This window comes from Balaenoptera borealis (genome assembly GCF_965194805.1).
Source record: "Balaenoptera borealis genome assembly, chromosome: 11".
NCBI classification, from domain to species: Eukaryota; Metazoa; Chordata; class Mammalia; order Artiodactyla; family Balaenopteridae; genus Balaenoptera; species Balaenoptera borealis.
Window position 1 is genome coordinate 2,664,925 of NC_138868.1, and position 27,999 is coordinate 2,692,923.

The window sequence follows — 27,999 nt, forward strand, 5'->3', positions numbered from 1 at the left end:
TGAAGCCACCCGGCAGCAGAAGTCCTCCAGCGGCTCTCTATCCAGTCCCCACGTCTCAGCCACCAGAACAAGCCGCAGGCTGTGACTAAAGGAGCGGCCTCCCTTCCCTGCGTCTCTTTCTTGCCTGTGTTCACCCCATCATCCAGCAAGCAGCTTGTAGTGGGTGCCGTGCTGAACGCTCAGGATAGAGACATTGACCCTGCTCCCCAAACTCCCCAAATATCTAAGAAAGGCTTCCAGTGGAAGGGATGCTGGTGAGAGGCTCGGAGAGAAGATTCCCACCTTGTGTTCCACGTGGCAGAAGAGAAATCCACGCTGCAGATGCATACAGAAGGCGTGTCTCACAGGATGGGTGAAAAACCCATTCAGTGGAGTGGGAGCCAAGGCGAATTTAAAATAGAAATAGATCCTTCTGGAATTCCAGGAGAAGCAGGATCACCGGGCATCAAGAAGGGCGAGGCCCACACACGTTCAGGAGCCGGGATGGCAGAGGGTCTCCTGAACCTTCTCTCTGGTCTCCCCCCGACTAAGGCTTGTTGTTCAGAAGGGGGGCATGTGTCAGGTGCCTCGGCAGCCAGTGGTCAGCCTTCCCCGGGGCAGATGTCCACCCAGCCAGATGGCAGGAGGGGCCGACGCCCGGGGCTGCGGACACGGGCTTGTCTCTCTCCAGTGCAGGTCACCCCGCCCTTCCCCCCGACACCAACGTCCGTCTCTGACTCTGCCCTTCGCCGGTCAGGAGTCTTAGTGTGGTCAAGGTCCCCAGCCGTTCTTCCCTTCCTGTTACAACCTCAAAGCCCCTCACCAAGCCTGCACGGAGTCTGCTTTCTGAGTGGCCACGCCAGGACAGAAAGTACACACAGGATTAAAGGGAGATGTGGACAGAGCTCTGAACAGCCCGGGGCAGCTCCGGAAGCCCTCCCCTGGGAATCCGCAGCTCCACCTGCCCAGAGAGGCTGTTGAGTCCTTCCCACTCCGGGGCTCTGAAGAGCTCTTCCTAGCATAACTCCAGATGGCACTCCTGGAACCTTGTAGGCGGTCCAGCAGGGCAGTGGGAGATTCTACCCCAGAGGAGTGTCCAGACAATGGCTCCTCTGAATATAACAGGATGGTGTTACGGGCCTCGGGCCTGAACTGGGGGTGACTGAGAAGAAAAGAGCTGTGTTCTCCGAGCTCAGAGGACCCCAGGCTGCTGGGCCACCACAGGGAGGGGGTGCTCCCGGACAGACTGATACCACCCTCCACCAGTCCCCGCCCACCGCCAAGCATGGGCAGCTGGGAAGCAGGTGGGGTCGTCCATCCAGGAGCTCCGTGTGCATCAGGAGAAGCCATGTCCCCTCTCAGCACCATGGACAGGGGGCACCTCCCCTCCCTGAGGCCAGGGACCCTGGCACCCCAAACTCCCACGTGCTCTGAAAGGGCAGAGGGGCAGTTCATTCTCCACTTGGGTATTGCTCTGCCCCTGCCCACTGCTGTGCTCGGGGATGTCGGGTACAGCCTGCCTCGGTACCCCAAGTGGGCACATGGGGCAGCATGCCTGAACCCGGGGGCCCGAGGGGGCTCAGAGGATGGATGAGATGGCTGCTGAGGCTTCCTGGGGACCCTGAAGCAGGGGCGGGGTGGGGGGGACTCACAGCCTGGGAATGAGGGGTGATGGAATGTGGAGTCTCACTAGGGCCTCCTTTCCCAGGGGAGATGCCTGGATGGGAGCCTGGAGGTGGGGGTGGGGGTGGGGGAAGAATCCATGGAATTCACACTTGCCCACAGCCAGGCCAGCCACAGCAGCCGCCCAGACCAGGGAAGAGACGGCTCCCTCACCCTGGACAGTCAGGTGAGGAGCCATCTCTTCTGCCTCCCTCCTCCCCACCCACACTGAGCACCCAGAGCAGCAAGGAGGGTCGGGCACAAGAGAATCAGACTCTTTAACTCTCCTCACTCAGCTGCTCCCCTGGCAGAAGTCAGGGCTGAGGCAGCCGGAGGGGGACATAGAGGGAGAAAGACTTTGAATCAAATATTACATCCATCTGTCCATCCCTCCACCCACCCATCCCTCCACCCACCTATTCATCCACCTACCCATCCATCCATCCATCCATCCACATATCCATCCATCCATCCATCCATCCATCCACATATCCATCCATCCATCCATCCATCCATCCACATATCCATCCATCCATCCATCCATCCATCCATCCATCCATCCATCCATCCACATATCCATCCATCCATCCATCCATCCACCCATCCATCCATCCATCCACATATACATCCATCCATCCACATATCCATCCATTCATCCAACCATCCATCCATCCATCCATCCATCCATCCATCCATCCATCCATCCACATATCCATCCATCCATCCATCCATCCATCCATCCATCCATCCATCCACCCATCCATCCATCCCTCCACCTACCCATTCATCCATCTCTCCATCCATCCATCCACATAACCATCCATCATCCATTCCTCACTTGGCCAGAGCAGAAGTCAGGGCTAGGGCAGTGGGGGAGAAAGCCCTTGAGTCACATATGACATTAACATTTAAAAACAAACAGGACCAAGTTGTAGAACAAATAATGAGACTGCCTTAGCCCTAATAAAAGCATAACTTCCTTGATGCCAGTCCTGCCCTAAGGACCCTCCATATGTTGCCTCCCCCAGTCTGTGCTGTAATCATGGAAGAAGGAGCTTAGGTGCTATGATTATCCCCATTTTAGAGACCACGAAGGGAAGCACCCAAGGTCACACAGCTGAGGCTCGATGCCAGGCAGTTGACCAGCGTGGGTCTGCCTTTCTGCAGTAACCAGAAGTATTCAAACGGTGTCAGAATCAGGGTGATCTAGCACTCAGGTAACCTGCTGATGAAGGGGAAAGAGCAGGGGTAAGATGGGGTCCGACAGCACAGTCAGAAGTAATTACTGGGAAAACAATCTGTATTTATATCCCAATGAATACAGAGTCCTCAGTAATGGGTTTCATATACATGTACCTAGAAATCCAGCTTGCCTGTGTAGTGTAATTACCAGCATTCACCAAGTGATTTACATTAACTACTCGAGAGTGAGTTTCTCTTATTAAAGACACAACAATTAGTGATCCTAATAGCCCATTACGACTTAATTGGATGCTGAAAATTGCTTTGTTAAAAGCCAATTGAGAGGGACTTCCCTGGCGGTTCAGGGGTTAAGACTTCGCCTTCCACCACAGTGGGTGCAGGTTTGATCCCTCATCAGGGAGCTAAGATCCCACATACCTCGTGGCCAAAAAACCAAAACAGAAGCAATACTATAGCAAATTCAATAAAGATTTTAATAATGGTCCACGTCAAAAAAAAAAATCTTAAAAAAAACAAAGCCAATTGAGAGATAGAGGTAAATAACTGTAAACTCAGCCCCCAGATGACTTTCCTGCTCCTGGAGAGTTGGTCTCCACCCTTGGCTGGATTTCCAATCCCAGCCCAAGGTATCACGTGCCATGGGCAGCTCAGACCCCATGGACAATCACACCCCAGGATGTCAGCTTGACTTCAGCGCTCAGATTAGGGAACTCCTTATGCTCCAGTCTGGGCAACAGCAGTGAGGGAGGATGGTAGGAAGGTTCAACTGGGGCCATCCTGTCACTCCCAGGGCTTCCTAACCAGTTGTAATTTCAACTGCAGCACCTTCTTCAGCTCACGCAGGATGACGCTGCCGCTCTGGGTGCCCAGCCTGTATCCATGCACTTAGTGCTGGATGCTCAGGAATATAGACGCCATATTATTTATTCTCTATTTTCATCCTTCCATCCATCCAGCCCTCCATCCCTCCATCCAACCATCCACTCCTTCAATGATCCATCCACCCACCCACCCACCCATCCATCCATTCCTCACTCATTCATTAAGTACTGAGATCAAACCTCATAAATGTACAAGTTTGCAGTAAAACACCTGTATTTGAAGTCTGGTTCAAACAAGCAGTATGACCTTACGCAAGTTACCTAACTTTCTATGTAGCACAGTTTCTTCATCTGTAAAGTGGAGAAAATAAAATTGCGGTAGATTCAAAGAGTTGACCCATACAAGGGGCTTAGAAAAGTGCCTTGTGGGTAATAAGTGCTCAATAAATGTTAAGTCTTGTTTCATTATCATCATTATTAAATATGCACCAAGAGTTACTGTAAGCCAGATGCTGTGGTTTTAGCGAGAGGTCCAGAAAAAGTTCTGGAGTTCAAAGAAGTTATTGGGGAAGGTTTCATGGAGCTGGTAGCATGCTTAGGAATTATATAATACTCAAGTCTGTTCCGATTTCAGAAGAAAAGGAGCTTAACTTTGGAACCTGGTCATTAAACGTTCCCAGAGGAACCTTTCTGCTACTTTGAAATACGGACAACACTGTGATTTCATTCTTATGTTTTATTTCTGTTCAAGTCATTGCTAAAACTTGGTAATTTTTAAAGCAAATCATGACACTGTGTTAAACTAAAGAAATTCTCGATAAGGAGACTGGTTGAACATACTGTTATTCTTAAACACCAACATTTTCGTGAACAAAGCAACTCCCCGTTTCTGTATCTCTGTAAAGAGTCAGACCCAGATGATCTTCAAGACATCTTCCCACTCTGGCCAAAGTCAGTGTCATGTAAGGCTTTCCAGCACCAAAGCTCACTGATTTATAGAAGATGCTGGAATCTGTGACTGTGTGTCCCTCGAGAAAAGGGCATAACTTAAGAGGAAAATGGATAATTAAAAAATAAAAACTAAGCCAAGTAGTAGTTGAACTGAGTTGACAAGTACTATTGAAGCCTTCGAGTTTGCTGTCTGCCTGCCCCTGGGTTGGACTGGCCATCAGGCTCAGCAGTCGGGGGATGGGAACAGGAGGGGAGCGGAGTGCTGGTCTACTCGGAGAAGGACGTGGGCACAGGGGCGCAGCGGGTCATGACGGTCAGGGTGACCTTGCAACCCCAGGGTCATGGTGCCATTTCGCTGCACTCTAGATGGGATGGAAGCCTGAACTTTAAGGAAAAAGTCTACACACTGCAGAGGAGAGACCATTGGCTTCTCCTCCTTTCACATAACCTTATCCTTTCTGAAGGAGGATGGAATGATGGGGAAAGAGAAACTTGGCAGTCCTGGCTCAGCTGTGTGACCTGTGACCTCAGGCAGGTCACATGACCCCTCTGAGCCTCCCTCTCCTCGACGTCATCTTTTCTGACTGTCTGTCTCTGTCTCTGTCTCTGTCTATACGTCTACCTTATCTCTGTCTCTTTGAGCAGAGCTGTTATAAGAATGAATATGAAATGGCATGTACAGATGGTAAAGCTCTCTGCAAGCACAAGAGATGGGCATAAACCAGTGATTCTCAAACTGAAAGTATATCAGAATCATCTGGAGGTCTTTCTGATGATGGCCATTCTGGCAGGTGTGTGGTGGTATCTCATTGTAGTTTTGATTTGCATCTCTCTGATGATTAGTGATGTTGAGCGTCTTTTCATGTTCCTGTTGGCCATCTGTATGTCTTCTTTGGGGAAATGTCTATTCAGGTCTTCTGCCTGTTTTTTAATCTTTTTATTTTTATTTTTTTGTATTGAGCTGTATAAGCTGTTTGTATATTTTGGATATTAACCCCTTATCGGTCATATCATTTGCAAACATTTTCTCCCATTCAGTAGGCTGCCTTTTCATTTGTTGAAAGCTTCAAAGCTTTTGCTGTGCAAAAGCTTTTAACCTTAATTAGGTCCCATTTGTTTATTTCTTTTATTTCTTTTGCTTTAGGAGGTGGATCCAAAAAAATATTGCTGCGATTTATGTCAGAGTGTTCTGCATATGTTCTCTTCTAGGAGCTTTATGGTTTCAGATCTTGCATTTAGGTCTTTAATCCATTTTGAGTTTACTTTTTAAATCAAAAAGACCACAAATAACAAATGTTGGTGAGGATGTGGAGGAAAGGGAACTCTAGTACACTGCTGGTGGGAATGTAAATTGGTGCAAAGATCCAGCAATTCCACTCCTGGGTATTTATCCGAAGAAAATGAAAACACTAATTTGAAGAGATACATGCACCCCAATATTCAGAGCAGAATTATTTACAATTGCCAAGATATGGAAGCAACCTAAGTAACCATCAACAGATGAATGAATAAAGAAGATATGGTACATATACATAATGGAATATTACTCAGCCATAAGAAAGAATGAAATTCTGCCATTTGCAACAATGTGGATGGACCTAGAGAGTATTATGCTTAGTGAAATAAGCCAGACAGGGAAAGACAAATACTGTATGTTATCGCATATATGTGGAATCTAAAAAATAAAACAAATGAATGTACATAACAAAACAGAAACAGACTCACAGATATAGAGAACAAACTAGTGGTGACCAGTGGGGAGAGGGAAGGGGGGAGGGGCAAGATAGGGGTACGGTATTAAGAGATACAAACTATGTATAGAATAGATAAGCAACAAGGATATTCTGTACAGCACAGGGAAACATAGCCATTATTTTGTAATAAATTTAAATAGAGTATAATCTATAAAAATATCGAATCACTATGTTGTACACCTGAAACTAATGTAATATTATAAACCAACTATACTTCAATATATAAAAAAAGAATCACCTGGAGAGCTTCTTAAAACACAGATTACTCCCCCTCCGCCACCCAGCATTTCTGAATCTGCAAGAATTCCACTTCTAACTAAAGTTCCCAAGGCGACGGCTGGTGCTGCTGGTCCGGAGAGCATACTTTGGGAATCACTGGCATGAATATTTCTTGTCAATCTCTGAGTTGGCTGTTATAGGTTATACTCCAAGAGGCAAACACCTCCTGTTCGTCTCCACCACAAAGTAGGAAATATTTTGTAAAGATTTGGAGATTTTTTAAAGTGCGTTTGTGAATCATCATTATGCTATGAAAAAAGAAGACTTATTATATTTAACAGCTGAACTTAAAAAATTGACTCAGTACTTTTTTTTTTTTTTAATAGCCAGGTGCACCTTTTTTTTTTTTAATTTTATTTAGTTATTTATTTATTTTTGGCTGTGTTGGGTCTTCGTTTCTGTGTGAGGGCTTTCTCTAGTTGCGGCAAGCGGGGGCCACTCTTCATTGCGGTGCACGGGCCTCTCACTGTCACGGCCTCGCTTGTTGTGGAGCACAGGCTCCAGACGCGCAGGCTCAGTAGTTGTGGCTCACGGGCCCAGTTGCTCCGCGGCATGTGGGATCTTCCCAGACCAGGGCTTGAACCCGTGTGCCCTGCATTGGCAGGCAGATTCTCAACCACTGCACCACCAGGGAAGCCCCCCAGAGTACTTTTAAGGTGCTCAAAGACAGACTAAAAAGTTCTAGAACTGCAGTCATGGCCCTGCATGGCCCTGCCCCAAACTTGCCCAGATCAGAGGCCCCCTCAGTAGCTTGTCCCATCCCTGTTGGGACCCCAGCAGAGAATACTTGTCCCCGGCCAGCTGCAAGCCTTAGCAAGAACCCCTTTGCCAAAGCCCTCTCTCTGCACCCAAATTGTTATCACTGACACACTGTCCTCTCTCCCCCCTCCCGCCTCCCTCCTCCTGGGTAAACTTAGAGGAAAGCTCACATCTGCCCCCATCGACATTGTATGCCGCCTTCTTCAGGAAAGCTGTGAGCAGGAGGCTGGGCGTCTAGGAGGGGGCACTCTATGAAAAGATGCATAAACAACCTGTTTCTCCAAAAACAAACACGAAATGATAACCCTGACTCCACTCTCTTTCAAGCACGACCAAATTCAGAAATTCGGACCCAATGATCATACTCTTACTCTACCGCCTGCTTTGCCCTAAGGAAAGATTTCACTCTGATTCTGAACCTGTAAGAACTCTTGGAACTATTGCATCTTAAAGTTGTTCACTTGCGGTTCATCTGCTACAGTAGATGGTAGGGAGCTGATATTGTCTGGGATATAGTGAGAGAGAGAGAGAGAAAGAGAGAGAGGGAGGTATGCGGGGGGCAGGGAGCAAGAAAGGACATCAGGACCACCCTCCATTCTAACCTTCCTTAGTGTCTTCCTGGTCTGCATTTCCCACAATCCCTTGCAGTGAGTGGTCCAGCTGTGATTTGGGCGTTACCCATGGATAAACTTGCATCCAACTGAAAGTGCATGTAAGGCAAAGGCTCCACCGCCACTGCTTGATGTTCCTGCAGGTGAGAGCACAGGTGTGTGGAATCCTATGATTCTGCTGCCCTGTACCATCCCCTGATGAATTCCTTTCTACATAAACTAGCTGGAGGGGATCCTGTTCTTTGCAAGAGTCCCCATACATACAACACGGGTGTGCATTTTCTGGGGAGAAGGTCCATCATTTTCCTCAGCTTCTCAACGGGGCTATGACCCAAGGGAGGCTGGGAATATCCCCCATTTGTGATCCACAAGATATTCTGCTGGGTCACAGCAGGTGTCCCAGAACATGGGCAGGGAATCAGATCTCTTTGAACTTTTGGTTTAAGGGAATTTGTATGCAGCATACTAATTTGTATGCTGCCCACCTGGAGTTTCAGATCCTGGGTCTAATTAATACATTGCTCACCCGCAGCCATTTTCACTTTCAATTCAACAAATTCAATGACTTGTTTAATAAACATTCACTAAGACTTCACCAGACCCTTTGCTAGGAGCTGTGGAAACAGAGACATTTGCCATAATTCTTGGGGGACCTCCGCCACTGTATAAGGAAGAGAAACCCCAAAAACCAAACCCTTGCAATGTGGGGCCATTATGGCCACAAGACACACGTGCCAGAGGACGAGAGATCGCAGAGGAAGAGGACAACAGACACCCACGTTTGTGAGCGCCTATTGTGGCCGACTGCAAAACTGGCCACAAATTCTCCCCCTCCCATCAGGGGGCGGAGTCTGTCTCTATCCCTTAATAGGTTGGTCATGTTGGGCCAATGAGGCAATGGCGGGCAACGGCAAAGATGACGCAAGCAGGGGCTTGAAAAGCACGCGTGCCTTGGGCTCGCCCTTGGAAACGCTGCTCCCGTCGCCTTGTAACTGGCCGACCCACCTGGGATGCTGGGAGACACAAGGCCCAGTGACCCCGTTACCGCCAGCTGACTATCAGCCAATCAGCAGCCAACCGCCAAACTGTCTTCTCTTCAAAATGTGTACAAATGAGCGCTTCTCTTCATCACGTGGGTGTTTGCTTTCCAGTAAAATGTTTGAAATTGTTTACCAACTAAATTCCCTAGCTCTTCCTCAAAAGAAGAGTGGAGGTGGGGGGAATGGACGTTCCGGAAAGCTGCACCCCATCACCCGGTGAGTCCCGACCCCCCGGCCCCTGCCGGCCCACCCAGATCAAGCGCCCTCCCGTCTGAGGGCAGCAAAGGCAGCGTGTCTGAGTGGCCTGAATGGCACACTGCAACTGACGTCAAACTTATGCTGATGGGATGGTTTTCAACCCCAAAGCAGGCAGAGCTGTTTGTATTGGTGCTGGTGTTGGAGGGGGGTTGGGACGGGCCATTCAGGATCACAGGGGTGTTTCGGTTGAGAGTTTAGGGGAACAAGTGGATGGCCTGGAATATCAGGGTCACCGTATTTCTCCTCACTTCTCTCCTTGTCTCAGAACTGGCCCGGCATTTCCCTCCCCCAACCCTCTTTTTTTTTTAACTTTAAGTATCTTGCAGTTTTATTTGACTTCAGACTTAGAGATGAGTTTTTTTGGATTTGACACCAGAAGCAAGGGCAACAAAAGCAAAAATAAACAAGTGAGACTGTGTCAAACTAAAAAGCTTCTGCACAGCAAAGGAAACCATCAATGAAATGAAAAGGGAACCTACCAAATGGGAGAAAGTATCTGCAAACAGTATATCTGATAAGGGCTTAATATCCAAAAAACATAAACACGACTCAACAGCAAAATACAGACAATCTTATTTAAAAAACAGGCAGAGGATTTGAATATTTTTCCAAAGACAGAGGCCACTCAGAGGCCATGTGTGCAGTACTCTTGTGAGTGCCAGCTGGTGCCCAGCAAAATCTTCCTTTGGGAAGGAGCTGATTGGGCCCAGAATGAGGGCACGGCCCTCTCCCCGAGAGGCAGATTTCACAATCGAGGCAGATTTTATCAAGAGAATTCATTGCAGCCCGCCAGCTCGTTGCCTTCGCCGACACCTTCCACAGCTTTCTGTAAGACGGAAACGCCTCCGTCCCTGGCACGGGGCAGGGGGCCTGCTGTGGCAGAGGGCGGCAGGGATGCAGGATTCTAAGTTCTGAGATTCCACCTCCTCCCTGTGGGACCAAGACCAGGATGTAAACCAGTTCCCAGCGGCAAAGCGAGGCGAGGAGGCTGGCCATCCAGGGTCCCTGTGAAGAGTCCCCCGCGTGTGCTGGGGACTCCACCACTGTCCCCCGCCGCCCCTGCCGGGCGCGCACCCACCTCTCTCCCGGGCCTGTCCGTCAACTCGCGGGGCCGACTAGCTCCCTGCGGGCTCGCCGCGGCCTCCCCTGCACAGATGTTCGTCGCTGGCTGAGTTTCCGCCCAGCTCAGCGAGGTCCCCGGCCCAGCAGCTCCAGCAGCACCCTCGGGCTTGTGGAAGTGCGGATTCTCCGCCCGTCCTGGCCCCAGACTCCTGCGCAGGGGCCGGGCCAGCACCTAGCGGCACCTGGGTCTCTGCCCAAGTCGGGGCCCAGCTGGCACCTGGTCCCTGTGGTTCGGAGCCGACCGGCGGGGGTCGCCCTGAGGCCAGGTTGCGGGTCTGGCCGTCCCACTGCACTTGGCGAAGCCGGGGAAGGTCGGTGGGCGTGCAGGGCCATCTTCTACCAGCCTGGGCTCACGAGGCCGGCCCTGACCCAGGAGCAGGAGGGCTCGTGTGAGTGCGTGTGTCCGTGTGTCTGTGCGTTCAAGGAAGGAGTGGGCCTCACAAGCGCATCCCTGGCACACATCCCGAGCTCAGTGCTGGGGCTGGGGGTGGGGAGACGGCTCTGTGGTCTCACCCACCCCAGCGAGAGCCGGTCACCCTGGGGAGGCCCTGTGGGGACTCGGTGTCCCCAGCACACGGGGGGCGGTGGCCGCCTCAGCACAGCGGGGTTGAGGGCTGGCCGGGCAGGGTGTGGGGAGCCTGCGGCCTCGGTGTGCACCAGTCCTGGTCACCGTTGGTGGGGTGTGGTCACCTTTCATCGGCAAACTCTTTGAGGCCCATCAGGCACCAGGCACGTGCTCGGCCAGAGCTGGAGAGAGACGCTGCCGCCTGTGAGCTGGGGCCCCGTGGGGAGTGAGGGATGCAGGGGCGGAGCTGGATGGAGCGCCCTCCTGCCCCTGAGGCCCAGATCCCACCCGACGCTGCCTGGCGTGGTGACAATGCCCCGTCCGCAGTCTCTGGTCCTCCTGGCCCCCCGTTCCCTTTGCTTGCCCGGAGTTCTACACCCAACGCCTTCATCAAGGTCTGGGCGCTCGAATCACTTCCGGGCCCCTTCTGATCCCTGTGAGGACCCTGACCCACACAGCGAGCGCATCTGGCCAGGTTTCCATTTCAGAACAACTTTCCCAGCAGCGGCCTTTCGGTGGAGGATGGATTGGGGCCGAGGCCAAGGGCCGCTGTGAACCAGCGGGGGTGCCTGTCCTGGGTGGTGGGGCCCGAGAATACAGGAAGCACACCAGGCAGCAAGCTCAGCCGGCGCTGCTCCCAGGACGCCCCTGCAGCTTGGAATCTTTCCCTAAAACACGGAGGCGCTGCTTGTTTCACTGAACGTGTGACCCGATGCATTCTCTGGCAGGAAACTCCAAGACAGACAGGGACCCTCGGGAGGGATCAGGACCCCACAGCAAGGGGTCTTCCTGCTTTGCCCGGCCCTGCTGGTACCCGGCCACGTGACAGGTCCCACCACTGCCCCTAGGAAAGCTGCCCCGGCCTTGGCGGGCCAGTTGACGAGGGTGGAGGGCAAGGAGCTCAGGCACCGTGGGCGGGAGGTCTCGCCCCTGCCCAGGAAGGCGACGTGGGAACCATTTCAAGCTGACCAAGTGCCAAGGCCTGGACCACACCGGCGCCTGTGTTACCAACCTGGGTTCTTGGCCTCCTTAATCAATAGAAATGGATCAGAGTCCAGACGAGAAATTCAAGCAAGGCTTTACTGGGGCCCCTGCTGCAGCAGGGGGGAGTGAGAACAGGTAAGAGGTTCCCTTGTTCACTTCCCGAGGGGGGGGCGAGCTGGTTCCTTCTATGGCGTGAGGGTAGGGACGGGTCCAGTGTTCGAGCTGAAGGGGTGACTTAGGGGGTTCGCCCACCCCTTTGGTGGTGGTGTGTGCAGCGGGCATGCGCAGTACCCTGCTTTTCTTTTTTTTAAACTTTTTTGGGTTTATTTATTTATTTATGTCTGTGTTGGGTCTTCGTTTCTGTGCGAGGGCCCTCTCTAGTTGCGGCAAGCGGGGGCCACTCTTCATCGCGGTGCGCGGGCCTCTCACTATCGCGGCCTCTCTTGTTGCGGAGCACAGGCTCCAGACGCGCAGGCTCAGCAGTTGTGGCTCACGGGCCCAGCTGCTCCGTGGCATGTGGGATCTTCCCAGACCAGGGCTCGAACCCGTGTCCCCTGCATTGGCAGGCAGATTCTCAACCACTGCGCCACCAGGGAAGCCCAGTACCCTGCTTTTGCTCCCGGCTCTTCAGAAGCGGCAGTTGGGTTTTTGGTCTTTTGTATCTTCTTGTCCATAATTTGCCCCAACTGCACAAGCATGCAGTTATTTTTAGTCCCTTATAGATTCTGTGTATTTTGTTGCTCAAGGAGATGTTTGTCCAGGTGCCAGCGCTGCAGCACAGCAGCAAAGGGTCCCAGGTCCCAGGTCCCAGCCTGTCTCACCTGGAGTGCAGATCTCACCGAGCAGTCAGGTACATTCCGCGTAGAGCCTCAGCTGGAGGCCGAGGAGGCAGGAAATCCTCAGTGGGGAAGCCGAGACATCGGAACCAGCCGTCCTGCGTTTGAACTGTGGCTTCACGCGCTGGCAGCCAGGTGACAGCCATCCCAGCCCCCTGGGGCTCAGTTCTCCCATCTGCAGGTTGGGGACAACGTCAGCCCCCGGGGGACTCACGATCCAGCCTGTGAGATGCCCAGCAGGGCATGGGGTCTGGGGGACCCGCATGTGTGCCATCCCTCTGTCTTCCCTGTGGGGCGGCAGCAGTCCCCGGTCCCATGAGTGACCACAGACACACAGGCCAGCCCCTGCAAAGACTCCGGTGCAGGCCATGTGTGATGACAGTCGAAAAACTTAACTTTTCTACCAACTGTACCTGTTGTGTGATGATCAGAGGGCCAGAGCTGGTGAGGAGACGCACCTTCCTGCTTTGTGTTGGAGCCGAGACCACCAATGCCACTCCCAGGGCAGCCAGCAGAGGCACAGGGAGTGGAGGAGACAGAACACAGAAGGACTTGCTGTCACCAAGGCTTTAAAACACCAACATCGCCGTCACCATCTCAAAGCAAAAGGTGCTCTGCTCCCCCTGGGCAATCGGCTGGGTCTGGCCTCATGGCAGTGGCCCCCTTGGTCCCCTTCTGCGTGGATTCCCAGCTGGTACAGACCCAAGCCCCATTCAGCTGGGGCGGGTCAAGGGCACAGGAATCAGCAGAGTGGACGCAGCTCCTTTAACGTGTGATGGCCAGTGAGTGAGTGAATCCAGTGACCAGAGCATCTTTTGGCTAGAAGACAGGGCCGGAGGGAGGCGAGGCCGGGCAGGTGCCCACTGTGCCAGTTAGACAGTTGCCTTTCCTCAGGACACCGCGCTGCCACCTGCAGGAAAAATGTGGTGAGCGATGCACAGAGCTGCGGGGACGGTGGTGCCTTTGTGCGGGAAGGAGGCTGCAAGGCTGTCAGTCTCCGGGCGCCCCTTCCTCCTTGGGCCGTTCTCACAGTACCAGTCTTGCTTTTTTTTTGGAGAAAAAAGGCAGGAAGTCTGGCACAGGGTGGGGACAGGGCTCAGAGGAGGGACCGGCCATCTGCATCCAGCTGGGTTGACCAGGGCCTGCCAAATGTGAGGCAGCTGCCTGACTGGCCTCCAGCTGGGCCTCAGCTCAGGACATCAGAACCAAGCTTCCCTGCTGGCTCCTGGGGCTGACTACCAGGCGAGCCTCTCTGGGGTCCAGTGGCCAGAGCTGGGTCCTGAGATGGGCTCTCCCAGCCCCCCGTGGCCTGGCTGGGACAGTGCCCCTACGCAGGGCTCTGGGCCTCCCAGCATCGGAGGGCTCGAACCAGAAGAATCCTGAGGACAAAGGAGAAAGCAGAGGCTCAGGAGAGGCGGGCGGGCGGCCAGTCGGGTGGACAGAGAGAGACGTTGGCTCAGAGCCCGCCCCAGCGGCATGGCAGGGCCTGGGACTTAGCTGCTGGACCTGCATCCTCACTGGTGACCCAGGGACAATGGGATGGCCCTGCAGAGCTGTTGAGAATGAGGGCCACGTATGAAATGTGCGCCACGGTGGCACTCGGCCAGTGGTGACTCACAGTTGTCACAGGAGGGGCCCAGGGACATGGTGACAGCGCTGGCTTTCTCCCAACCGAGGCCCCACCGGCTCAGGCAGCTGGTCCAGAGGAGCCCGGAACCCCCGGCCACCGGGGCTCAGGTGACGAGCCTGCCCACTGAGGCCCAAGCCAGCGCAGGAGGTGACACTTCCCGAGGGCCTGCTCATTCCAGGAAAAGCGCCCGTGCTTTCCAGACACCCCATGAGGATCCAGGGTCCCCAACATCACTCAAGCACTAAGGACATGGGGACAGACGTCCAGGCCCCTCCTCCTGAGCCAGCAGCCACCAGCAGCTCAGAGCTGGAGGGCGCTTGGTGTTTCTGAACAGCCACTCGAGGTCGGGGGACCCGCGGGGACTCCGTGAGCGAGGCTGGCGTCCAGCTGCTCTGCTGCTCGGGGAACAACCTCACATCCACCTGGAAAAGCTGAGGAATTTCCAGATGGCTTGAGGGCTTCCGTGGGGCTCTGAGGGGACCCGTAGGCTGCGGACTGATCTTTGTCCTGAAAGAGAAATGTTATCATTATGGAAAGGGGTGCACACCGCCCCCTCCACTGTCCCCTCCCACTGAGCCACTGAGCTGGCTTTAAGCAAAGCCCAGCTGAGGACCATCTCATCCCCGCAGCCCTTGACCCTGAGCCCGTGGGTCCCAAGGGGCTCCAAATGCCCCATACGGCTTAGGAAGCACCTTCATGGCTGTTAGCTCAGGTGGCCCCTCCAGGCAGGTGGTAGAGGGACAGGTGTTGGGGATGAACAGGTGTGGAAATCAAGGCAGAGGGGTGGTCTCTTTGCAAGCTCACCCAGCAGGTCTGTGATCGAGGGGTGCCCATGAGGATCGTGGTCCAAGTCTGCCCTCAAATTGGGTTTCCACCCCTCCGTGCTCCAGGTTGAGCTTGGATTCCCCTAAAGGAAGCCTGCATGAAGCACAGGGCTAAGCCCCCTGAGCTCGCATCCCTGGGAAACAGCGGTGCATGTGTTTATTTCTCCTTCATTCAAGTCACCATCCTCCATGGGTCAAGAGGTCAGGACGTGGGGCTTCCCTGGTGGCGCAGTGGTTGAGAATCTGCCTGCTAATGCAGGGGACACGGGTTCGAGCCCTGGTCTAGGAAGATCCCACCTGCCGCGGAGCAACTAAGCCCGTGCACCACAACTACTGAGCCTGCGCGTCTGGAGCCTGTGCTCCGCAACAAGAGAGGCCGCGATAGTGAGAGGCCCGCGGACCGCGATGAAGAGTGGACCCCGCTCGCCGCAACTAGAGGAAGCCCTCGCACAGAAACGAAGACCCAACACAGCCAAAAATAAATAAATAAATAAATAAAAATTTAAAAAAAAAAAAAAAAAGAAGAAGAAGTCAGGATGTGGCTCTCTGTCCCCCTGAACAGGTGGCCTCACTTTCTGCTCTGTGACCCTCTTCCCCAAACCAATGTAGAGATACCTCTGATGGAGGGATAGATTGAATGAATAGATGGATTAGATAGCTAGCTAGAGAGATAGATGGATAGATAGATAGATAGAATGGATTAGGTAGAAAGATAGAAAGGTAGTTATAGATAGATAGATAATAGATAGATAGATTATGGAGAGATTGGATGGATTGATGGATCGATGGATCGATGGATATTGGAGTAGATAGATTATTGATAGAAAGGTAGATAGGTAGATAGATGATAGATGATAGATAGATAGATTATGGAGAGATAGTTTGGATGTATGGACAGAAGGATGGATGGATGGATGGATATTGGAGTAGATAGATAGAAAGGTAGATAAGTAGATAGATCATCAGGCAGACCTGCAGGCGTACACTGTGAAGACCATCCCAGCCCCCTCGGTGCAGGCTTCCCTTCCCACGCCGGGCCCAGGGCCCCTCCTCCTGCCTTTTCTGCAGACTTGGGATCTTTTCATCATGTTTCCCTCGTGCGAGGCTTCTCTGTGTGGATGTGATGATGAGGCCCGTGGTGGAAACTAATACCGAGGTAATTATACTCACTAATGACACCCTTCATCAAGCCCAGGCTGAGAGCTCACGATACGCAGAGCTAACCAGTAAGTCCTCCTGCCACGAAGTCTCTGCAACTGCAGCCCGGCCCGGAGTCCAGGCTGACCAGGGCCAGGGGTGGAGACAGTCACCTCCAGACGGCACCGAGTCCTCAGGTCCTGCCTGGCTCTACTGTTGATCAGCTGTGTGACCTGGGGCCAGCCGCTCAACCTCTCTGAGCCTCAGTCTTCCCAGCACCTGCTGTACTTCTTCACTATGTTGTCAGGAACAAAAGAGACCAAATGCTCTGTAAATTATACTGTGTCTGGCAAATTAAGACATATTGGTTATTATTACTCTGCTGCCATATTCAGTGATTGTCCCAAGACCAGTTACAAGAACAGTGATAATGACGATGATAATGACGCCGACGGTGGTGGTGACAATGACAACATAGCAACAATCGTGTTATTTCCAGATTTTAGGTCACACCCTATTGGGGAGGTTCTCAGCCCAGTGCTTGCCGTTCATTATTTCATTTTATCCTCATGGGGAGTTAGGGACATTATCGCGTAAAGCAGGTGGGAAAAGCAGACCTCCAGGAGGTGAGTCTGTGAATGACTGCTGGTCTCCAGGCCCTGCCTCTAGTCTGGGGACAGTCTGGCTGTCCTGAGTCGGTCCCTCATTCTGATCCCCAAAGACCAGTGGGTTCCAGGAGAGAATCCGTGTCTTCCCATCCCCAGCCTTAGGATCTGCCTTTGAGAGGGAAGCAGAAACCACTGGCCGGAGATGTCCAAGGCCCAGCTGGATCTGGAGCCTCCTTTATATGGACCCCATTCAGTCAGGCCACCTGTCACGACCCTGGGAGACTCCCAGCCTGGCGGGTCCATCGTGACTGGCGTTTCCTCTGTTCCAAGGTGGAAGAAGGTGAGGCGCTGAGCAAGGTCACCATGATTGATTGGTGAGCCCAGCTCGTCCCAGAACTGGAGAGGAAATGGGTCACTCTGCACATGTCACCAGCCAAGGGGAGAAATTTCTGGAAGGAGTCAGGGAGCAGGTGACTTTGAGGGAGAGTCAACCTAAAACCACAGGAGGGTGGCGGATGGCAGGTGACACCGGCTTCAGAGACAAAGTCTCTGCTTACTCTGTCCACAGGCACCCACACCTTCAGTAAGACTTGGTTTAGTCTCTAAATAAGTCTGTAGATTCAAGATATACAGAGATTCACATATATATGTTCAAAAGAAGTTTGAGATAAATGCTTGTGTGAGACCTTTGAGCAGTTGCCAAGGTGACGTGGAAGAGTAGAGAGAGCTTTGGGTTTGCTCCTTGAAGGAGATATAAACCCAACTAAACCACGCCAAAGTAAAAAAAGGGATTTTTTTTTGGTCTTGTGTAACTGAAAGGTCCAGACATCAATCTTGGGTATTAGTTTATTTAGATTTGCTGTGTAACAAAACATCCCCAAACTTAACAACCACCAGTGTGTTATTGCTCATGAGGCTGGAGTCCACTGGACAGTGTGCCCTTAGCCGAGGCCATTAGACTGGGGACCAGTGGTCCAGGATGTCCTGAGTCACATGGTGGCCAGTTGGCTCTGGCTGTCATTTGGTGTTGGAGGCCAGTGAGATGATGGGGGCAACTGGGCCGTGTGTCTCTCACCCTCCGGCAGGCTAGCCCAACAGCAGTAGAGAGAGCAGCCCTACACACAACCACTTTCCCAGTCTCTGCTTGGGTCACATTTGCTACTGTTGCGTTGGCCGAGGCAAGTCACGGCAAGAATCAAGTGGGTGGAGGAAGACACTTGACCCCTTGATTGGGGGGACACTAAAGTCACAATGCAAAGAGGCGTCTTACAGTGATGGGAAGGATGTATGGCCATTTTTGCAATCTACCATATTGGGCTTCAGGCTAGGCTGGATCCAGGGACTCAAGCAGCATCTCTGCTTCTTCCTTGTCAGGTGCACTCTCAGTCTGGCTCTCCCGGTGGCATAGTAAGCTGAGCCCTAGCAGCTCTGGGACTCTGGCTTCCCAGCTCAGATCCATTAGGATGAAAGACTCTCTCTCAAAGTTCTAAATCCTAGAATTGCCTCTCCCTGTCTCTGATTGGGTCACATCTCTGAGCAGACTCTATGTGTTAGAGGCATGTGATGCTCTCTGATGGCCTCTTTCAGGGACCAGAAAGGAAGTGAGGTCTGCCCAGTCACGTGGACAGGGGAGGAGAGGGGAGTGGTTGACCAAGAAAAACAGGTGCCAAGACCAGAAGCCAGAGGATGCTCCGACGGTGACTGAAACTAACGTCTGTGGAGTGTCAGACGGCCAGTGAAGTGTCTGTTTGTGTATTTTGCCCATTTTTATTTGGGTTGTCTGTCTTTTTTTTTGAGTTCTTTATATAGGCTGGATACAAGTCCATTGTCAGACATATATTTTGTGAAATTTTTTTTGAGTCTGTGGCTTTCCTTTCATTTTCTTAATGGCGTTTTTGATTTTGGTAAAGTCTAATAATTTAACTTTGTTGTTGTTACCGCTTTCTATGTCCTGTCCAAAAAGTGTTTTGCCTATCTCAAAGTCACAAAGATATTCTCCTGTGTTTCTTCCAGAAGATTTTATGGGTTTTGATTATATATTTAGATCTATGATCTGCCTTGAATTAATTTTAGTATAATATGAGGTAAAAGAGGAGTTTCATTTCTTCCAAGTGTATATCCAGTTATCCCAGAACATCCAAACGACCTTCCGTGGCCTTGATGGAATTAGAACTCAATAACTGGAAGACAGCTAGAAAAACGCAAGTAACACATTTCTAAATAACCCATGAGTCAAAGGAGAAATGACAAGGGAAATTAGAGGAGAGAGACAGCCCTCATCGCCAGGCCAGAGCAGGGACTCAGCGCCTCTGGTCTCCATCGCTCCGTCCACACAAACTCTCCTGGAGCCTCCTTGACAAAGAGGTAAGCGACGTGCCTTCCAGAAACCACAGCAAGTTTCCAAGAAGTCGTGCTGCCGTGGAGTGGCTGGTATTTCAGAAAATCACCTGCAGTTGAGGCTCATTTTCTCTTAAGTCCTCTACTTTTAAAAATTCCAATCATTCATCCACACTTTCATTCAATAAATACAAGTGGAGAACTTTCCTCAGGCATGGGAAAAACACGAGTCCTTGTTCACAAGGAGCTTCCAAGTGAGGGACACAGACAAAAATAAATCGCTGGGTAAATGAAATAATTGCAAACATGCGGCATTCTATAAAGGAAACCCAGACCTCCTTGCCGGGGAGCAGGGGAAGCTGGAGCTGGCCAATGTTCCCCTTGGCTTTTGGTGGATCCTGTAAAAATACTGGCTCCTCTCTGCCTAATATTTCAGAGGACTTTCTGCCTCTCTACGGAAACTGAGAAGCCCTAGAGGGCAGGGAGTGTTTCTAAACCTGCACCGGGGCGACAACCCTCTCCCTCTCAAGCCCAGGGCTGGTCAGGGCTCCCCTCAGGGCCTCCTGTCCATCCTATTTCTGCTTTAGATGATAAGCCCATTGCACAGGGCCTGGTTCTGGGGAGATGCTCACTCACTGATAAATGTCACTGAATCTAATCCCCATCCTTGGGCCCGGGTCACTTAGGGGCAGGGTGGGAGGCAGTGCAGGACAGACCACTGCGGGGCTCAGGGAGTCGGGGCATGAACTGGGCATCCCTGAACTGGAGTCAACTTTGTCCTTGACCCCTTCAGCCTCCAGCACAGCCAGGGCCTCCAGGACCTGAAGGGAATTTAGGGACCATTCGATCTGAGCACTCAGCCAAAATTTGGGAGACCCCTTTATCACCCACCCAAGTGGCCATCCAAGCGCCCCTTGATTACTTCTGTCAATAGACCACTCTCCGATCCCCAAGGCAGCCACACCATCTTGGAAGAGATGGTGGGGAGCCTAAAGTGAAGGAAACAAAGTATTCCGGGGTGGGGTAGACTCTTCATTATACAGTCAGTGCTAGGAAAAAGGTACTTTAGGGCTTCCCTGGTGGCGCAGTGGTTAAGGATCCGCCTGCCAATGCAGGGGACACGGGTTCGAGCCCTGGTCCGGGAAGATCCCACATGCCACGGAGCAACTGAGCCCGTGTGCCACAACTACTGAGCCTAAGCTCTAGAGCCAGTGCGCCACAACTACTGAGCCCGTGTGCCACAACTACTGAAGCCCGTGTGCCTAGAGCCCGTGCTCTGCAACAAGAGAAGCCACCGCAATGAGAAGCCGGCGCACCGCAACGAAGAGCAGCCCCCGCTCGCTGCAACTAGAGAAAGCCCGCGCGCAGCAACGAAGACCCAACGCAGCCAAAAAAAAGTACTTTATATTTTTCTGAAAATTTATCAGAAAATTCTGCATTTTCTGTGTCATTCAATGGACGACTCGAAAAAGCCAACCAGAGACTTTCTTCTAAGATCCCGGGCTGAGCCTCTACATTGAGTCTGGCCCCAGGGATCTGGTGAATTCTAGAGCTGTCCTGGGCCCCTTGCACGGATTTGGGCGAAGTGTTGCATTGAGTTGAAAGTCGAGGCAGTTGCCACCTCAGACCCAAGGGTCCAGGTGAACGATCTGGGCCAGCGAGTCAGCTCCCACACCACCTATTTTGAGAAATGGGGCCATCAAAAATAGAAAGGCCCTAATTCCACCGCCTGAAGCTCTCATCTAGAGAGCTGGTAATAAGCGAAGACAATAAATCCCAATCCTGTGACATTTTCACAATGGAATCTTTTTTTAAGTACTTTGAAATCTTTGAGAAAAAAATTGGCTAAATTGTCTTTAAAGACAGAACAGACGTTGCCAGCAGCTTTGGGTCAGAATAACCTGGCAAAGGCATGAAGGAGGGCCACGTTCACACTTCCACAGTGAGGCTGGCATTTATCGGTCCGAGGGAGCCTTATGCCCTGGTTTGACGTGGCAGCTTATAAAACTGTTAGCAGGAAAGGGAGGTTGTTTGGGAAAATTCTGGTAGAAACAACTGAAATCAAATGTTTCTACTAGTGCTTGGTCAATACTGCCCCAAACCCAGTAGAGTGTCCTTCTTAAGACAAGCAATAAATATATTTTTTAAAAATTAGAAGGTTTACAAGCTCTAGAATTCAGGGTGTTTTAGTGATTGTTTTTTCTCATTCCAGACATTTCCTGGGAGACTTAGCTTTGGCCGGGCTGAAATGTACACAGAGTTAACACTGAATGAAAGATGTTTGCCAAGATCTGTGAGAATAAGGGGCATCCTTTTTCTTTTTTTCTGATTTCTAAGAGCGCCGTCTGGGTGGAGATCGTTTCTGAAGACCCCTCACCATGACACTAGAAGGATATCAATCAGTACTTATGAAATATTTACCGAATACGGGCTTTGGGCAAAGAATTGCGGTAGATGCTATCTGGGTTTTCGGCAGCTCACATTCCGGGAGGGGGAAAGATTGTAGGCAAGTTCAGCAAGCAGTGTGCTCAAAAGAAAGCTGGTCCTGAAGCAGAAGAGAGGCAGGGGCTGACCTCCACAGGGAGGGGGCTTAGGATTTCTGTGGCAGGGATGGGATGGAGGGGCCATTCAGACAGCAGGGGAGGAGGAGAAGATGGGAAGGTGAGTTGAGGCAGCAGTCATAGGAAGCTTGCCATTCCCTGGAGTTACTCAAAGATGCTTATATGTGCCAGAGATGAGCTTGACCTATGGATTAAAAATATTGCAAAAGTGAGAGAATATGGCAGGGGCGAGGCGATGTACTGAAAATAGTGCCTCTAGGGTCTGCAGACTGAACGGGGACCCCTCTCCCCACCAGACCTCCATCCCTGCCCACAGGCCTAGTTCTCAGGCCTAAAGAGCAAAGATCCAGATTAAGTCAAATGGCTGGAGGGAACCAGAAGAAAGGCTGTAGGAAAAATGGAGCTAAGAGTAACTTGATGGGCTGGATGCTAGCGGAAAATTGTGTGGAGAGGCTGCTGGATTGTGGGAAGACTTAGCCATGCGTAGATATGATTAAAAAAAAAAAAAAGAAAAAACACTAAGCAACTTAGGGAAATAAAGGCAAATATTAACTCCAGGAAAAACAAAAATTGTATAAGAAAAAAGAAAATTTAGTCATACTTGACTCAAAAGCAAATAATATTTACCTAGTTGCAATAATGCAAATCCTGAATAGTGATTTGTGCAAAATTTGGCATGCAACTACTTTGAGAGACTAGGAGAGGAATTGATAACTTAAAGAGATATAAGTACTTCACCATTCTGTAGATATTGCCTAAAGCTGATGAATCAAGAGATTGCCATGAAAGCAATATTTCATTGCAATTGATTTTGGTAAAGTCTAATAATTTGTTTAAAAGTATAGATGATGCAAATACCTAGAGACTTACCTAAAAGAGTTGAAAGTCAATGCGTCTGAGGAGTTGGAGTGGGAGTGGGGACAGTTGTTTATCTTTATACGCCCTTTAGCACTATTTGACACATGCGTATTCTTAGATGTATTTATGTACACACACATGCATGCATGTATGTCCTACTTTGATTTACAAAATGATAAAAAGGAAGAAAGGAAAAGAACAAGCCCTTGCTTTCTACGAGGGGAGTGTGATGAAGGCTAATAGAGTATGGAAAGGAGAGAAGATGCTCGCAAGGGGCATCTCTGGAAAAGCCCCAATCTTCTCATCCTCAGCAGAACATGCCATTTTATAGCTACTTTATTTATTTATTTATTTATTTTTGGCTGTGTTGGGTCTTCGGTTCGTGCGAGGGCTTTCTCTAGTTGCGGCAAGTGGGGACCACTGGTCATCGCGGTGCGGGGACCGCTCTTCATCGCGGTGCGCGGGCCTTTCACCATCGCGGCCCCTCCCGTTGCGGGGCAGAGGCTCCAGACGCGCAGGCTCAGTAATTGTGGCTCACGGGCCCAGCTGCTCCGTGGCATGTGGGATCTTCCCAGACCAGGGCTCGAACCCGTGTCCCCTGCATTAGCAGGCAGACTCTCAACCACTGCGCCACCAGGGAAGCCCCGAACATGCCATTTTAAATCCTCATTTTGCCTTTAAACTTTCCAAAACCATGAAGGAAACCATGATGCCCTTGGGGCAGGCATCCGTGAGACCCAGGAGCCGCTGGAGATTTGGGCTCACATTTTTGTCTGCGTGTTGCCTTCTTAGCTGGAAAGCCAGGGTCCTGCCCCTTTGCCCCCCAACACACCTGCTGTCAGGGGCTGCTGGGCCCCGTCGCAGCAGGTGAGGGGATGCATTTGATCATCTTTCCGAGAGCGCGCAGCCTTGCCTGGGTAGCCCCACAGTCCCGCTGTTTGCGGCTGGGGGAGACTGTTGATGTCTCCAGAGGGCTGGGTGCCGCTGGGACTCATTGTGGCAGGGACGGGGGACCCCGAGCCCCAGGTGGATTGGGGGCTCGACAGGGAACCTTGAACCCTGTCTTTGCTCAAACACAGGTGTAGAGGTGGAGTGCCCACTGCACACATTTACAGGGGAACGCAGCCCTTGGCCGATGCTGCTCGTTCTTTTAAAACAAAACAGCACTGTTATTTCCCAGCTGCTTTCCGTTCCACTTCTCCGGAAAATCCACCCCTACTCCAGGTTCAAAGGCAGCACCATCAGACTCACGGCTCCCTTGGGAGGTCGTGATGGGACGAGAGCTGGGGTGTTGCAGCCACCCAGACGTGGGCGATTCCCAACTCGGGATCTTAGCAAACCCCCAGGGCCCCAGTTTCCTCTGCGAAGTGAGAAGAAAATACAGCTGCCGAGGTTTTGGTTGTGAGGAGACTTGAAAGCAAGGGACTCTGCAAAGCGCGAGCACGGAGATCACAGGCCTCCAGAGAAGCCCCTCCCCCTGGCAGCCTTACCAGCCATGCCATCCTTAGCGGCTGCCTTTTTACTCTCTCTTCCTCTCACAGTTTCTCTTGGCCTCTTTTTTTTTTTTCCTCTAAGATAATCCTTGATATGACAGCGAATTTTCAGAGGTAAATGCACAGACGAAATCACACATTTCCAAAACACCATGTCTCACGTGGGGGGAAGCACGATGGTATTTTCTAACACGTTTCTCTCTTGGCAGGAGATGGTGGAAGAATGACACTGCAGCTACAAGAGCAGAGACTCTGGGGCCCCAAGATGGCAGGGCACAACTCCAGCCGAGCCCCTTGATAGCTGTAAGCCCTGGAGCTCCCGAGAGAGGCAGGCAGGGCCGGAGGGGGCAGAGCACGAACCTGGACCTGGACCTGGGAGGTGGAGGCAGGGGGATGGGAGAGGTGGTACCCTGGCCCGGAGCCTACAGAGCTGTGCCAGCCTTTCAGAGAGGACCCCAGTCCCCAACGGCCATGAGATGCCTGCCTGGGGACCAGGCTGGTATTCACGCTATCTGCATCGTCTGGAATTAGTTCTCCTTTGATGATTAGGGCTCTTGTTTTGGTGCTGGGCTCTTTCTCATGGGACAGGTGGGGTATGACTGGTTGGATCTGTTTTCCAAGGGAAGCAGCAAGACCCCGGAGGCAGCCTGGGGGGCGGTGATAAGAACCACCCAAAAGAGCCGTTCCTTCCAGCCCTTCTCAGCTCCAGGTCAGAGGATCCTGTGATCAACTCCCCAGAGGGGTCTAATCTCGCTGACTCTACTGTCTGCACCTCCCCCTCTGCAGCTGCCTATCTTCCCACCGATGCACCAAAACTTCCCTTGTCAATGTCACCAACCTCTGCATCTGGGCAAATCCAGGGGCCGATTCTCATCTCACCTTCTCTCCAGTACTTGCCACGCTGATCACTCCTGCTGGAAACGCTTTGTTCATGTGGCTTCTAAGACGCCATGGTCTCCTGTGTTGGGAAAAATAGGGAAAGACTTTTAAGTGGGCAAAAAACAACAACAAAAACTCCCCACAACTTTCCTGAGTGTCCTGTCTACTGCACCTGTCGGGTTTTTCCCTACCTTTCATGGAGCTATTTTATACATTGCATGAAACTGCTGTGGATTCCCTTGCTTGGAAATGCAAATTAACTGTGGCTGCTGGAATGCAACTGCTTTTTGTCCTGTGGGCAGAACTGTCAGGAATGTATGTAAATTTATTTCTGGATTCCTTGAGTCCTCTGTAATGTCCTTTGAATTCTCCTTGGAGCTGGTTGTAACATCTGATTGGTTTCCTCGTTAATTAGTGAGTCCGACAAAATCTTAGGTGTTCATTTTATATTCATATGAGCGTCATGATTTTGCCTTTTGTTTATCCTTTGCTCCTACCTTCCTGGCCATTCCTTCACCTTCTTTGCTGACCCCTCCTCTTCTTCCCAGCTTTACCTGAGACCGTTGTCTTGTCCTTAGATCTCTGTGCTTATCTATCTACCAGCCTCCCCAGGTGATGCCGTCCAGCCACTGGCTTAACGACCAGAGACGGTAGAGGTCCTCAGATATCCCCCTCCAGTCCCACCCTCTACGATGGGCCCCAGACCAGCAAATCCAGTGTCCGCCACACGGCCGTTTGGCCATCTAGCAGGTTCCATCAAACAGGCCACCACTGACTCTTGCTAGTCTCCCATGTCCATCACCCCCAACCCCACCTACCCGCTGACTCTCGGCCAGAGGGGTCTCTGTGGCCCCACCCACCTCTCCAGCCTTCCTGCCTCAGTCTCCCCATCACTCACGGCCCTTCCCACCTCAGGCCTTTGCACTGGCCATTCCTACCACTGGGCACGCCCTTCCCTGCAATATCTGCGTGGCGAGTTTCTCGCTTTCTTCAGGTGTCAGCTCAAATGTCACGGGCTCCCAGGCTTTTCTGCACCTTCCTTTGAAAACAGCATCTCCTATCACTTTGCGGCCCTTTCCCTGATTAGCTTTTCTTCAGAGCATCTGGCACATATCACATTACTTGACATCTTCATGTACCTTTTTGTTGCCATCTTGTCCATTAGAATGTGAACACTTTTGTCTGTTTTGTTCATCACTGCAGACCCAGAATCTAGAAAAGTACGTGGCCATAGTAGCTTGTCAATACATAGTTATTGTGTGATTGATTACTTTCCCTACACGACAGCTCCCTTACAGGTGGGTATAAGCATAATAGGCATAGATGGGGACTGAAAAGATGAACTAAAACACTGCAAGCAGAGGAAGACATATGAGCAAAGTCACTTGGGCAAGAAAAGTCTACCACTGGTCTCCCATGTGCTTGTCTGTCTATATGTGTCCCATTTCAGTTCAATTCAACAACTCTCTCTCGAGGGCCTCCCGTGTGCCAGGAACTATTTTGGAGCTGAGATCCAGAGATGAGTAAGACCTAGTTCCAGCCCTTGAGAAAATCAGTGCAGTGAGAGGAGCAGGCTGTGTAGACAGCTGATGGCCAAGGAGGCATTGCTCTGATAGGGGCGCTAGGCAAAGAAGAGGGAAGACACAGGGTCCATTCACCCTGAGAAAGTTAGGACAGGCTTCCCAGGGGACAAGCAACTTGAGTTTTGAAGGATGGATAAGAGCCTGATAATGGACAAGATTATCTACAGGAAACGGTTTGTTTAAAAAAATTAAGTCATCTTATGGGACTATAGTATTTGTTGAGAAGAATTGTATCAGTCAGGGTAACCAAGGTTACACTGAAGTAACAAACATCCTCCAAGTCCCAGCGGTTTTAAACAATGCCAGATGATTTCTCACTCAGGTAGCACGTCTATCACACGTCAGCAGGGATCAGGGACAGAGAGAAGAGAGGCTCTGTTCATTGTAGTCACTTGGGGCCCCAAGCTCAGGGAGCAGCTACATTCTCAAAGTCCGCCAGCTGCCGTGCAGATGGAAAGAGCCCTAAAGAGTCGCAGGCCAACACTCCAAATGCTTGACCTCCTTCTATGCACAATTCATTTGTCAGACCTTGTTCCACGCCTCCCAGTCCCCACAAAGAAGACAGGACAGCAGCCCTGCATGTCGAGGAGAGAGGACACACACGGGTGTGCACAGGCAGACTCTGATGGTGTCCAGGACGCATTCTTATTCTCCTTCCTATAGCAGAAGCCCAGTGGGGTGGGAGGGGGTTGGCCTCCAGCCCAGCTAAAAGGCTGTGTTTCCCAGATCCTGTCCCTGCCAGGTACGGCCACGTGATGGTTATGAACAACGAGATGTAAGTGATGTGCTGGGGGAGCTTCTGAGGAAAGGGCTACAAGGGGCAGACCCAGCTGGCCCCTTTTCCCCTCTTCCTGCCTGGGACGCATGTCTGTGCTAGAAGCAGACAGTCATCCTGAAAACGTACGGCGGCCAGAATGAGGGTAAGCTCTGCACACCCGGTTGGCTGAGCAGCTTGCTAGAAAGCATCCTGGACTGTTTGTCTTGCACGTCTCATTATGTGGGGAGGACAGATCCCTCCCTCATTAAGCCCATGTTTATAAACAAGATCCCTGGATCCAACACCCAGAGATTCTGATCATGGGTCTGGGGTTGGGTCCAGGAACCTTCTCTCCTAATAAGTTCCTGAGTGATGCTACTGACCATGGACCACACTTTGAGAAGCAAACTAATGGATGAGGGGGAGGGAGTAGCGGATGAGCCTGAAGGCGGAAGAGGGAGGCACAGGCTGGTCCTGGAGAATCGTGTAAGTCTTGGCTATAAACCAA

General features: G+C 51.5%; 1 long non-coding RNA gene across 2 annotated transcripts; it reads right to left on the reverse strand.

Moving 5' to 3' along the window:
- Positions 1-12,065: 12,065 nt before the first annotated feature.
- Positions 12,066-27,417, reverse strand: LOC309605732. Of its 2 annotated transcripts, XR_014231520.1 has the most exons (3): positions 25,343-27,417; positions 25,152-25,230; positions 12,066-14,961 (listed from the first exon to the last, which is right to left on the reverse strand). It is a non-coding gene; the product is annotated as an uncharacterized lncRNA (long non-coding RNA). The 2 variants fall into 2 exon arrangements; XR_014231521.1 differs by having other exon boundaries at positions 25,111-27,417.
- Positions 27,418-27,999: the final 582 nt, after the last annotated feature.